This window comes from Dendroctonus ponderosae, unplaced genomic scaffold (assembly GCF_020466585.1).
Source record: "Dendroctonus ponderosae isolate FM_Combo_2020 unplaced genomic scaffold, Dpon_F_20191213v2 Dpon_F_20191213_5, whole genome shotgun sequence".
NCBI classification, from domain to species: domain Eukaryota; kingdom Metazoa; phylum Arthropoda; class Insecta; order Coleoptera; family Curculionidae; genus Dendroctonus; species Dendroctonus ponderosae.
Window position 1 is genome coordinate 5,618,381 of NW_026018715.1, and position 14,697 is coordinate 5,633,077.

The 14,697-nt window shown below is 31.4% G+C and overlaps 1 protein-coding gene and 1 long non-coding RNA gene across 3 annotated transcripts in view; both read left to right on the forward strand.

Annotated features, from left to right (window-relative positions):
• The window catches only part of LOC125504445 (hemicentin-2-like), a 387,752-nt gene that overhangs the window by 300,297 nt on the left and 72,758 nt on the right, over nucleotides 1–14,697 (forward strand). The window lies entirely within an intron of this gene.
• Nucleotides 5,080–5,540, forward strand: LOC125504447. Its single transcript, XR_007281496.1, has 2 exons — nucleotides 5,080–5,201; nucleotides 5,305–5,540. It is a non-coding gene; the product is annotated as an uncharacterized LOC125504447 (long non-coding RNA).

A 14,697-nucleotide genomic window follows, 5' to 3' on the forward strand; every position in this document is an offset into this window, starting at 1 on the left:
CAATTATCAAATGCATGTTGACAAATGTGTGATTTATGATATTCTCGGTTTTTTATGTATGATTGGTGTTCTTTGAGTCTTTTGTGTAATGGTCTGGAGGTTTCTCCTATATAAAATTTATTGCATTCGCAAGGAATTTTATAAATTGAATTTTTTGTATTTTCAATTATATCATGAGGTTTTGTTATTGAAATTTTACTTCCAATTGTATTTTCAGTTTTGAAGATAGTCCTAATATTAAATTTTTTACCTACTCGTTTAATTTGATCTGAAAGTCCTGCCTCAACAATATAAAACTCATCTACAAGTTGATTCATATAATTAATTAATAAGCCATTCTGAATGGTTGTCCGCACAGTAGACATGCTATGGCTTTTGACGATTGAAACCCGTGCGTAATCCAAAGTTAATATTTATAGTAAAAAAACAGCGTTTTCATAGCAAGAATGATGACGTGCAGCAATTACTAAGGTCCGTTTCACAGTTGGTATTTAATTTGTTGTTTAGAACGAAAAGTGGAACTAAAGCTTTTGGCGGAATAAATAGTTTTTGGATGTTATATCAGAAAAGTATTGAGCATTCAAAGAGAAGGAGGAATAAGATATCAAGTTCGATACCCACTGTAAGAAAATCAGGAATAAATGTTAATTAAAAAAAGTCTGAAAATGATTCTTGAAACTGAACTTTGTTTGAACTGAAGGTTTGTACAAGTGAGGCCGACAAGAATTTTTCGAATCGGCCTAATCAAAATGAGAACAATTTGTTATGAATAAATCGTCATTTTCATTATTTTTTATATACTATAAATTGGTGATCATATTATAAGTTAAAATTCTTCTGAACTAGCTAGCGTTCATATGCACCTGGACATTGGTTTCTTCACCTCACCACATTAGTTAGCTTTTCCTTCGACAGCCTTCCTTCACACTTTACCTTAGCTGAAAATTGTGATATCGCGCCATGTGACGAATGAGTTGTCTTCAGCTGCTTTAGCAAAACATTTTTCATATGATGAGTGAGCATGTAGAAAGTCAAGTCTATTAACTGTTTGTTGGTACAGAGATAATGTTTCTAGATTTATTAGCTAGTTTCGGAAGCATTGTTCTAACTTAGATATTAATTTTCTTTTGCAGTCCTGTATGTTAACTACAGGACTTGACAACAGTTTTCTTGTGTTCCCAACATGCATTCGACATCGTTGGCTCAGGTTCATTGCCCTTTAATAACATCTAATTCAGAGCCCTCAAATTTCTGATTGCGGAAGTTTCTATTCCAATATGTTTTCCAAGCTTCCAATATGCTGTACTTAAGGATCCGGTATGGACTTAAGTCTTAGGTAATGAAATTTGTAATTTCTGGTTTACATATTTGATGAAGAGCATCCACTTAACATTAATTTGATAGAATTTAGATTGAATTGTAATACTTATCAACTAGTTAACGGAAAGACGCATAAACAAATTATTTTGAATTCAGTTAAAAATGCTAGGTATTTTACAAACTATTACTTGAATGTTATACAGGTAATTAAGAATTGAAAGTTAACAATGGTTCTTTAAGTTGTTTTGGTGGTGTGTTTCTTTTTAACTTTATGTTTCATATTTAGTTTTTAAATATAGTATTTTTTGGTTTCGTTGATCTAATCTATACATAAAAAATATTATAGGGTTAGAATAGATCGTTGCGAGAATCGAATTCAGGAACCTGGATCAGTCGGCTCGAAAATTATTCCAAAATTATAAAATTAATGGCTCATGCACTGACTAAAATTGCAGTATGACATACCAACCATAGAATTAAGCAAATATTTGATTAGCAGGCATTCAGTTGGGGAATCGTGAATGTTTGGAGGCTAAATTAACATGAAGGTTTTTAAGTAAAGTTTGCCAATTATTACATTTAGCAAGCCAAACTGCTATTTTCCAACACAAACTGCTATTTTCCAAACGCTGAAGAAAATGGGTTAAAGCGTAGCTATGAATTCATCACGTAAATATAGTCATTAGGAGTTTTATGCCGATGTACCTGTCGCTGCTTGTGAAAATGCCACTTTGCTATAAAAGAAAACGTAGATCAAATTAAATTTGAGAATGGCTTGAAAATTTGAGAATGACTTACTCCCTTCAGATCGAATAGACTGTGACAAGTCGTTTTATGTTTGCAAAAAACAGGTGAAAGCATGCCATCAAAATTTCCAATGTTGTACATCGTCAAAACATGTTTAAAGAGTCGCAAATACCGTCCCTTAGATGTCTTCAACCTCTGATTTGAAATAGAACAAAGCCGCTCGAAAATATTTTCTTAAATAAAAGGTAATGGGCGTGCTAAAATAAAACTAAATGTAGGAAATATCCGGCTTCAAGAGCCCTACCCAACCGATTCTTAGTAATAATCTCAAGTCCTGCAAGGATATTCATTCAATTCAAAATGTTTACCGCTTTAACAAGCTACAAATGTCGGATGGAATCGAATGCGGAAACTGATAATTACGCGTTAAATTTTTAAATTATTCTTACAAATAGTAGCATCCTTTTCACCATTGCCAAATTCCAAACTTTTCAAGAATCGATGTCCACCTACCTGAAAGATGATTCCATCCAATTTTTCTAACTACCTGTTTAACTATAAAATTGCATTAGTTGTAATGGTTTCATCCAAATGGTTCTTACCATTAGTCCCACTTAAAGAAGATTGAAATAAGCTATTATTTCTATTCTCTTACATATTCGAAATTTTTTATGGAACAAAAAACGAGAAACTGGTTTGAGAAACCAAAAGACCCTATCCATATCCTACATAATTTGATTTGGCACAAATAAAACTTGGATAATCAAGATATTTTTTAAGGCATTTTGTCAAAATGGCCTTGAACACAAGAAAATCTCCATATATATCCAAAAATATATCCAGAAAATATCCAGAAATATTTAATCTTCAGGAGGGATTTCTGGAAAAACCCGTTTTTAAACAATGATTATGAAAGATAAATAATAAGAGTAAAAGATCACGCCTCAGTATGTTGAAGGATTCGATAAAATCTTTCCGAGTTCTAGAGTTTTTACTGTTAATAATGCACCTTCATATCTAATCTAATAGAATAAGAAATGTTTCTTGACAGCTCAATCAAGAAAATTTTACTCTCTGTTAGTGTGTAGGATTTTGTTATATTTTTGTTAACTGTAACTGTATTTACCTCTGCAGAATTTTACAGTGTTATCTACAATTTGCTGTAAATCTTTTCTGGTTAAATAAATAAATAAATAAAAATACAAGGTGGCCATTTTATTTTCTGAATCTTGTATGAGTAACTTCTGCATGTTTAAAAATAGAGGATCCGTTAAATGGGCAAAATTGGGCAGAATGCAACTTCCTACTTGCCATTACGGTTATCAAAATTTAGGTACCCGACTTGGTTCCGGAAATATCCTGAAAATACAAGAAATCAACACTTTTTTAATTATCACTTATTTCGTAAACTTCTTAACTTAGAAAAAAAAGTTGAAATTACCCTTGGTAGAACTTTTGCGTTGAATCCAATAAACTAGCATTCGTTGTCATAGTCAACTTGATTTACGAGATAAAAAACAAAAATATGTTTTTTTAAATGGTAATCATGATTAGCCTTTTAAAATCCTTATTTTTCTTCTGAACTTAACGATAGAATTGTTTGTATGTTTATCTCTTCTTTTAACCGTAAAAATTGAAAAGAAGAACATTAACAAGCATCTAGCAGTATTGTCACGAAATTGTTACTGTATCTGCCATTAAAAGCTTAACAACCACAATAGCGATTAGGAAAACACTTTTGTACTATCATGTTTGGAAGAAAATAGTTTTTTATAGACTTCGCTTGATTAGTTGGTTTCGTATGTAAAAGCTGTACTAACTCTGTTCTTCCCAGCCTGATAAGAATTGCACCAAAAGTTGTAACTGCTCTTGAGGAGAATAACTGTAATAAAAAAACGTGAATGTTCTAATTTTATTAACTCATTAACTGACTTATAGAAATACGCAAAAAATCAATTCAAAGATGATCTGAAAATTCCAGGTACTTTTTAGCAACCCAGGACGATAAAGATGAAAATGTCTTATCAATTATTTACTTTACGATACGATAGGTACACCTGAGTTTAAGTATTTTCCATAGCCAGGGAACTCGTTTCCTGAAGAATAATGAAGATAAATATAATTTCCATGACGCGCACCCCAAAACATTTTAAAGCATTTATGTTGTACTTGCTTTATTTGAGAATTTTCACTACCAGCTTGAAACCTTATAGGCACTAATTAAGGAAATGGAATAACTGATGAGAATCACTTGAAGAGCAAATTGAAACGTTTACATGTTTACATCTGTATTTTCTTTAATTACAGAGCATTGGGTGAATTATTTGCATAATAACAAAAAATTTACAGAATAGTTGAAATATACAAAGGGGACCAGAATTTTTTTATTCCCATTTAATATACGACTCAACTTTTACTGTTACCTTCAACCATTACGACATGCTCGTAAATAAGAATCGTTTCGATCCCATTTGCCCCTGTTTCTCATTTTATTGTCGAATTTATTTTATGTCATATAAAATATATTATGGTTTCCAACTTGAGTGGATATTTAGCATAAACTAGGAGCCTGATTAATATTTGCACATTTTCTGGGTACCTACCGTACTAAAAATTATACTTATTTATTTTATATACAATAACCATCGGGTCGCCTCTAGTTTTCGTCAGCAAGCTAAAACTGAAATTATTTACCAAATATGAGCACAGTGGTAACAATAAAGCTCGTGAGAACAACTGTAAGCTCTATGTAATGATAAATAAGTTCCTCCCGAGACGCTAAAGCTATTATTTGAGTTTGCCGGTAACTGCACTTATATCACATTTGTGCTTTATTATGTACTTAATCATTTTTATGTGCAAACACTATGGGGTTTAACACGTTTTGCGTGTTAGGCATTCGTTTAATATTTTTTCTTTAAACTCAATGGTTATTTTAGTAAGCCTTGAAAAAAGTTTGTTGGCTGACATTAATCAGTCAGAAATGTATCGTACAAGAACAGGTTTTAGTCATGTCACAAGCAGGTACTCCCATGACGGGGTTTCAAACCTTTTTGTTCACATTATCTGAGCCTGACGGGCAAAATTCATGGTCAAAGGCATTTTATTTAAAGGGGTATTGAAGAAGCAAGCTGGTAAAGATCTGCTTAGTCGCTATCTATTTTTCTCGCGTGAATCTACAATCAGCGGATTCAGATATTTTATATCAACGACTACAGTTTTAAGGACCTTTTCTAGATCCTCCACTTGGTATAGGTTGCCATTTGGAAAAATTGGAAAAAAATTGGTGCTGTAGAGGCTGACAGGTTGGATGAATGTTACGTGTTCTGTAAAAGAAATGTTCTGGAAATATATGCAGTTTGCACAGAACATTTAAATAACCCTGTGCCGTGAGATTATGTGATTACAATCGACATTCTCTATTACGTTATGTAAATATAAAATAAATTCCTTGTTGGGAACCGAAAAATTAAGAATGTAGGTTTACATTTGTTGCTTTTATCTTCGTATAAGAGATAAATTCATTGAAAGTTTTAAAACACAAGAATGAGATACTTATCTTATATTTTGCAGCAATTCCTACACTTTAACATTTGATCTACGCTACATTTTTTATCTATTATATCGTGCTTTGATCAGGTATCACATTTATTATTAAAACTCACGTTCCATGCATTGTACCCTGTGCTGCACAGTCTCGTCTTGAATTATTCGTGCCAGGAAAGGAATTTCCGTTGCGCTGGGCTCGCTTCAGAAAGTATAAAGGTACATTTACATTCAATTCAGAATGCTCGTAAGCCTTTCCGCAATTAATTAATTGCAGCAACATTAATATAGACTTGCAAAGCAATTTTTTTAATACATTGAGACCGAAAGAATGTGACTATGACTTGTGACACACACTGTGACGCATTTTTTCCCAACACAATAAAAATATTTTGTTTGAAAAATTACACCAATCTATATATCGACTTCCCATTAGGTTAGAATTTGTTGCTGAAGTCCTAATTATTGTCATTGTTAATGTATTGATCATCTATATTTCCTAAGTAACTGCTTTCTAATTAACCATATTAAAGATGTAATGACGACTGTCAGAAATAATTAGAAAATTGCTATTAAATGATGTTTTTTTTATTATAATATCCTATATTTCCTGGCTTATTATTAATTTATCATTATATAGAGTTTTTTTATGTTATTTTGAGCTGCTTCCAAGTATTTCCAATATTGCCACACGTTTAAAAAGAGCTATTGCTAAACCCATTATAAGTCAATAGTCGCGATAAATAATACATGGACGAACGGTTAAATAGGCGAAGTCATGCTAAATGAAATATAAATGTAATGTTCTAACATTCAATACTTTTTGGAAACGACCAATTTACCATTCCTCAATTTTACGAAGGTTCAACAGAATATTGTGCGGAGATTTTGCCGTAAAACTTTCGATTTTGTCAATAGTTTTAAGAGCAGGTTAGTTGCGATGGACGTGGTATTCACCGTTCAATATAGCAGTAAAATGTGTAAAATTGAATAGAGAAAGACTTCTATAATATATTTTTACTTGGCGGTTTCTGCATATATCGATCTGAGATAGAAAATCAAAATAAACTTTGAGAAATATGCACCTCTGTTTGTCGCTTTGAGTTTCAATATACCAATCAACTTTGATCAAGATTGTGCTATAATTATTCTGAGGATTTTATTGGGTAAAGGCACATACGTGTTTGCGTGATATTCAACGACATTTTGCGAGAACACCTAATTAAAAAATATAGATTATTTCTTTCACTTTTGCACCATTTCTCGTAATTTTTTTTTCACAGATTATTGTGATATTTGTGCTACTAAATCGCTCTTTTACTTGCTTTATCAGGAGTAATTTTAAATAAATTATCTAGTCCATCAACATAAAAATAATAAGTTATTTAATATTTATTTTCCTTCGATACCACAAGTATTTAATTAAACTTAGACATGAGAATTTATTAGAAGCATATCTTTGTAGGAGTGTTAAGGGGAACATACAATTATTCACATATTTAATGGTTAATAATTCTCATATATTGTAAAATATCCTTTTTTTCTGTTGTTCGCGTCAAAAATGTGTTTTCACGTACTACTCTCTATACTTGTTACTTTTGATTAAATTCAGAATGGTTTTGTTACTTCTGTATCTAATATTTAAGATTACAAATATTTATTCATACAATCAAAAGAATATAAGCTGATGCTTTTATATCGGCATAAAATTGAGGATATTTAAATTGAGACTGCATATAAAAATTCGTTCAAAATTTCTAAAATTTGCTAGGTATTAGTGAGTATTTCTGCTTTCAGCCCAACCAGCTCGCTTAATATTCAACTGAAAATTCTATAAATAGTTCACATCAATAGCATAACTTAGAAGAGCAACTTTGATAAGTCAATCAATTTTGTTACCAAGTTTCTCACCAATTTCTGGGATTCACATCCCGCTCACATTTAATTAATACTTGAACAAATTGGTACCTACTTCTTCCATTAATTATCACTTCCCTAATATATAATAGTATATCGTAAAAACACTGGTACTTTTCGCACAATGCAATATACGTAAACTACTGATCAAGAAGTTCAATTCGTTGGAACATGCAAGTATAAAATATGTATTCTACAAACAAATAAAAATGAAATAACCCCACATCCACCTAATGCAGAGTGATGAGAGTTTCCGTTCCAAATTGTGTTGGTAAATCATCAGTCAAGTACTGATGTCCTCTTGGGCTAACTAGATTCCCATCAAAACAGTTCGTTCGCTTATCGATTGAGAATAACTAGGGCTTGGAAACTTACCCGATTAACGCTCGATTACTTACTTACCACCTCGCTGTAATTAGGCAAAATTAGCATAATCGCATGAATGCATTCTTACACATACAGGTCTATTAGGAGGTTCAAACTGTATAATAATACAATTAAACAATCATATTTTCGTTTTTTCTGTAGACAGTAAAATATTCACATGTTCAAATTTACTCAAGCAAATGTAGAAAGTATTTTAGACACATATTTTAAACAATATCAATTTGACTGAAATTTACAGAATCTGTAATTGGCGAGAATGATAATAATATTTATTCTCAATTATAAACTTTAAGCAATCACGTTATTTGTAATTACATTACACTTACAATAGGCACATTGTATTATACAATATATTATTTTGATCAGCACAGTCTTTCATAATTTCATAATAGTAAAAAAAAGAAAAGTAATAAAAACACGAGAGAAAAACAGAAAAGAAATATTCGGATGTCAAAAAGTTTGGACACCTGAGCGTGATACTCGTCTGTGTCCTAATTTGAGACAATAAGTTAAGAATTAAATAAATCTACAGTTTCAAACAGTTTAATTCCCTATTTTAATAAGTTAACTAAATTTGTCATCTTATTTAACACCTACCGAAGGCTCAACAAGAGATCCAAGTTTTGATCAAAAGACAACCTTACTTTTTATGACGATTTTTCAATATTCGTTGATAAGGGACGAAACAGTTGTTTGCTCAGGTTTTTATGTATGATGGGACTCAAATCAAAGTGATTTACGTTTGTAGTTGAATGATGGTTCACATACTTACACTTTGAAGTAATGATAGATTCGATATATGTATGTATAGAGTATTTATGTGAAATATAGAAAGTTTTTCGTATTAAATCGTGGTGACCTAAAAAAAGTGTTTTTTTTTAAGTTTGAACTACAAAATATTGATGACATGTTGTGCACATATAGATGAGAAATTTAATAGAATTGTTACTGTATAGTGTAAGGGACATAATTTTGGAACGTAGTTAATTAAAATAGTGGGTCCTAAAACGTGTCAGAATTAATTTCATGAATTGAAGCCCGTCTTAAAAATGAAACTAAGAAAACTTGTCGCCTTATACCTTCTTCACGTATTTGCATATGCGATGCTTAAGTTCAAAAGCTACCAATGAAGATCAACTGAAGAAAGTCAAAGTCCTGTAAGTCCTGTGGCAAAAACAGTAATTCAGAATACTTTATCAGAAGCATTGATTGAACGAATCATTGCTACGATTAGCGGACACCTTTAATGTAGGCATTACATGAAAATTTTAAATATAGCATTAAATATTACGTACTCATAACTTCTGATAAATACATGTTGTATTTGGGAATAAAAAAAACAAGATGCCTAGACGAATGGATGGGAGATAAAACTTTACTTGAACAACGTTCTACAGGCACATTAAGAAATAATACGTCGAGAACTGTGTACTTTATTTACTAAATAAACTGTATAACAATGAGCAAATTTGGACCAAGAAAATAATTAAATCCAATCGAAAGGCAACCGTGCAGTTCTGATTATAGCTACTGAACCTACACAAGATTAAATCAAATAAATATATATAAAGTAGGAAAAAATAGGCGTTTACATATACATACATACAGATATATAAAATCGATTAAACCATTCAATTCTTAGCGATTATAAGTATCTGTTGGAATAAAAACTCGATTTTTCATATGGTGGTTATCGCGCTCTGGAATTCGAATTACTTATAAATAAACATAGTAAAGAATACGCATTTTATTCAATTCAGGAAGTCCGTTGGTTGATCATTAATTGTAATAAACGATATTGGAAATGAAACCACTTCTACGTCTTGTGCCATGCTTCCAGTTATACACTGAATTTTTTCATTAATTATGGCAAGTAAAACCTAAGAAGTGTCACCGGAAGTTTCTGCTCACTTTCTCAAGTGTCCCTCAATGAGCTAACATAAATACACTTTATAATACACCTAATAGTAACCATAACAAAAACGTGGTTTAAATGTTTGAAAATATAGTACTTTGTCAGTCGAATGCCTTCTGTTGCCATTTGAAATAAATATTAGCCTTAAAATGCTTATCAATAAAAAATTTTAATATTTTGATCTGAGCTATCACTGTACCCCTACTTTTTTCTAAAACGAATCAAGTTTCATATACAATACATTAGCTAAGAATTCAAGAGGGGATATTTTTTGAAAATGTACCCAATACTTGAAATACTGCATTTCCTCATTTGACTGATCCACATTTTTTAATTTGAATTTGCAACCTTCTTAACTTGATTAAAACTGTATTAGAAACTGTGCGGTTGAACTTTCAGTTTAAAGGCAATAGCAGAGGGATAATGAAAATGCAATTAAATCGAACGAAAATATTTTAAACTAGAAACACCTATTTGTAAGTTGCAAAAATGATCCAGGTAATCCAAAAAAGGATGTTCGGATACTCAGACTCTCATAAAATAATTAATAGGTGTCCAAGCCATGCGCAACAACTAAGTCCAAGAATTTGTTTTACAAATTTATTATTTCGAGACTAAAGTTCCTAAAAGTCGAACGTTAATCACTAAGCCTCATGTTCTCAGCATTTCAATTGCAAGAGTCCTATTAACTTCATTAAATATTTAAGAGCAGATTGAAATTTGCGGTTCAATTATAAAACACATTTCACTTTGAGATGTTTATCGCATCCCGCTCACTTTAGAGAGAAATTAATTAAAACAAAATTGTGTTGGAATTTATAACCTCGGTCTCGTTCGGGATCAAAATTAACGTATTGAGATTCGCCCGGAAACTTAAGCAGGAAATTTCGTTAATTATTGAACTACGATGTTAATTTAACAAATTATTTTAAGGGAATTTTTGTTGCTGGGCAAAATTAGAAAGCCCGAAAGTCGATAAGTAGTTTATTTAAATGCTTATATTATTAAACAAACTGATTTCATACTAAAATCTCATACTTTGCGGCAGGTTCAAATATGTGTGAAGATATCCAGGTATTTCAGGATGCCATTTAATGTGGAAATATAATAGAAGTTGGCGTTCTATACTACAATCCGAAAATTTGTTGCTACGAAGGTGTTAAAATTTTAAAATCTCGTGAAATATTTGAGTAATGTATTCTACTACGTTGTGCCGAAAAATAAACCTTATAATAAGCGACTTTCAATTAAGGTTCTTCCATATTTAATTTCAAAAATTAAAACATCATTCTACGAGGAATTGTTACTGCATAAGATTTTTTCCTGTGAAAAATTATTAGCACACCTACCACAAACATTTTCAAATGTAATAGAAAACATACAACTAACTTTTACCGACTTTTTTAGCAATAAAAAACACATATTTACCAATAGCACTGTTCAGAACAAAAAACCTCTAAATTGAGTGTCGATAACACATTAATTTAAGAATTACAAACTTTAAGCTTTTTATTCATGTATATCGATAAATCTTAGAGCCTCACATTAAATCCAGTTTAAAAACATGCCGAAATCGGATGATACGAAAACACCCTTTAAACACACCAGAAATTGTACGTAGAAGAAAAAGTTTAGCACTGATTAAAATGCAAACTCGGTTATTTTAAAAGCACCATAACCATCCCTGGCTAAAATAAAATGTTAAGTAGTTCTCCAAGCAAAATTGCCCGGTTAATAAAGCCTAATAAATATTCAAAAGCTTTCCTTTCTCAGGTTACTTCAACAGATATAAAATATGTAACGAGATCTACTGAAATTGTTCAGATATTTTCAACTTTGTAGGTGTTTAATTACTGGTCCTAATATTTTAAAGGTTGCCTAAATTTCAATTGCTATAACTTTATTCGGAAGCATTTAAGGAAATTAGTGTAAATTGATAATCTATACATATATTTGATTTTCTTTTAACTAAAGAAATTATCAACATTCAAAACGAAACACAATGGTTAATATACAACCGCAAACTTTTTCCGAGATGTTTAATAAACTTTCAACACCCACACAACTTTCACACCTCTGGAAGTCTTTTTAAATATTCAAATGTTTTCTGCGCTGTAAAAAGCTTCAAATTACTCACTTTACATAACCGTAGGAAGTATTTTTTTCTGCGGGTATTTTTTTCTGTGGCAGTAAAAGGTTATCAAACGAACATGTGAAAATGTTGCATAAGCTTTGGGGCTCTTGGCAGTGCCAACGGTAATCAGTCTAGGTATATAAAATGAAATTACGAAACACTTTTCACATAGAGCGGCAATTGCCTGTAATGCGAACAACTTCCACAAAGACGTTGAAACAGCCATAAACTTGTGTTAAAATGCAAAGTAGCAATTTCCAATACACCATCAGTGTCCAAAGCTGAAAGAAAATTTTGCGCAGTTGGCCATGAAAAATTACCTTTTCTGTAAAGCCTTTCTAATAAATATTCAAAAGCTTTGCCAACTGTTTAAAGCTTGAAATTGCCAAGTTGATAGAACAACGCGAGATACAATATTCGTTTTTCATTTTTCCCCATTTCTAGCTTTTTATGTTGCAGTTTTAAAAGCAAACATCCAAACATATGGAAATGTGTGGCATAAATTGTAAACTGTAAGTTTTTCGGCAATGTGTAGCATTATACCTAATTTGCATATGCATGAAGCTATCCGGAAACCAGAACAAGGAAAGTCCGTCAAACTAGAACAGTCCAACCCGAGTTAAATCATTGTTGATGGTTTTTTTAATCCAGTTTTCATAAACATAGTTACATTTATGCATTTTGATATTTTTTGTCTCTTATTTGTGCGCAGTTTAAACAAAAGTGCAATTTATTATAAACCGAATTGTAGTCGGACATACGTTACAGAGTTAGTTATTTGTATGGCTTATTGAATCATTATTTTCAACTATAAAACGGTTGAATTTCGTTTTTTGCGGCTCTAGATTATCTAGAGCAGAAATATGAAAAGCGACTTCTATTTTTTCTTATTTTTTATTAATTTTCTTTAAATTAGAAATGTCTTGTTCCATCTAAGACGTTCAAGCAATGCTATTAATTCTTGACGAAAATCTAAATTGCAGTGGGTTGCAGTATCTGAAAAAGTCCCATTGCTTAATTTTATTTTCATACATTTTATATAATACGATCCATCAAGTTTTGGGTAGACATGTTCGATTCTATATTTATTCAAAAGCAGTAACGTAACAAAATACCAAAAAATGGCGAAAAATTCGTATTTTAGTTTTAAAGATTCTTTTTAGTTTTGAGAAAAGGAGTCTTGAAACTTGTCTAAAACATGATATTGAACCGTACATCATTAATAAAACGTAGTAAGTATAAAAATATGCCGAATTAAAAACGTCCTTCATTTAAAAACTGGTGAGTTTTTAGACTGCCGCTTCAATTTCATCCTGATGTTCTGCAAGCACGACACTGAGCTGAAGCTTTAGAGCAAATCACCTCTGAAGATGCAAGCAACTCAGGCGTGCGAAACATCAGAGGACAATTTTAATTCACGAGGGCCTACAAATCCGAAAAGGAATGGCCGCAAAAGCGGTCGTTTCATTTGGAAGTCTTGTGATAATTAAATTACGTTAATAATCGTAGATTTCATACAGATTTTGATAAGATCCTTATCGATTCACGAAAGTTGTAAAAATCCGTCACTTTACAAAAAACCATAAAAATATTTAAAAAATTCAAATAGTTTCAATTATACCTTAAAATTAGCAAAAATTAAAAATTATATCAGGATAATTCTATGAAAATTATGTTCATATACTTTAGTAATTACTTCATCAAATGGCGATAATCTGGGCTTAAAGTGTCTTAAACTAAATAAAGTCAATTAATAAAATTACTAACTAAAGTCAAACATTGATAAAATTTAAGAAGCAGCCAATGTAAAAAGTATCTCATTCTATCGCCTATACTAAAACAAGTACGATTTAAAGTTCCACTGGAACACCAAGGTAAACTTGCCCAATCGAATCGAAGCATATATAAAGAAGTAAAACAAAAAGACCGTAACTATGGCAAAATTGAGTCGATTTTAGCAGATTTCCGTTACTCTAAATTTGTTCCCCGTTCTTAGTTCCTACCTAACAGCTGATTTATATTTCTGAACTTGCAGCAGTAATTAAGCCAACTAAATTAAATTACTGGCGTATCTTGGGCTTCTGCAGTAACTCGCCTTCTTTAAGGTAATTTGTTCCTTTGTATCTAAATTTTCCAACTTAACGGTTGCCAACGTGCTATAATAATTGTGTGGCGCCTAAAATTATGGTACTACCTAAACTGAACAATTTATTGTCGTCGTTACTGGTTCAAATGCCATAGTTATGCCGTTGATTATCAAGTTGAGCTGGCTAATTGCTGCTGAACAGTTTCAGTTATATTCAGTCAAGTATTTGATATCTCCTAAAGCTAAAACGAATTTTTTCAACGTCATCAAACAGTATAAATCACACAATCTAAACAGTCCCGTTATTGCCAAGAGGAAGGAATGATTCGATTGTTGAAAAAAGAGAATCAATTGACAGAATTATTACCAATTACATCGTACTGTATTCTAATTAGAAATTCATTCATTAAACAAAGTGTTTAGAAGCTATTACCGCAGTAGCTTTGTGCTGTTAAACAATACAGAGTGGGTATTTTATAGGTCAATTGTCTCTAAGTTAAATTCTATAGAATATATTCTAGCACTGTTCCTAGGTTTCCAATAATCAATTTACAAGTACACGATTATCATGTTGCTTTGTTTCCAACTATCGCATGGCTTAATCTTCTAATTGCCTCTGGGTTATACATCTTGATATATTAGCAA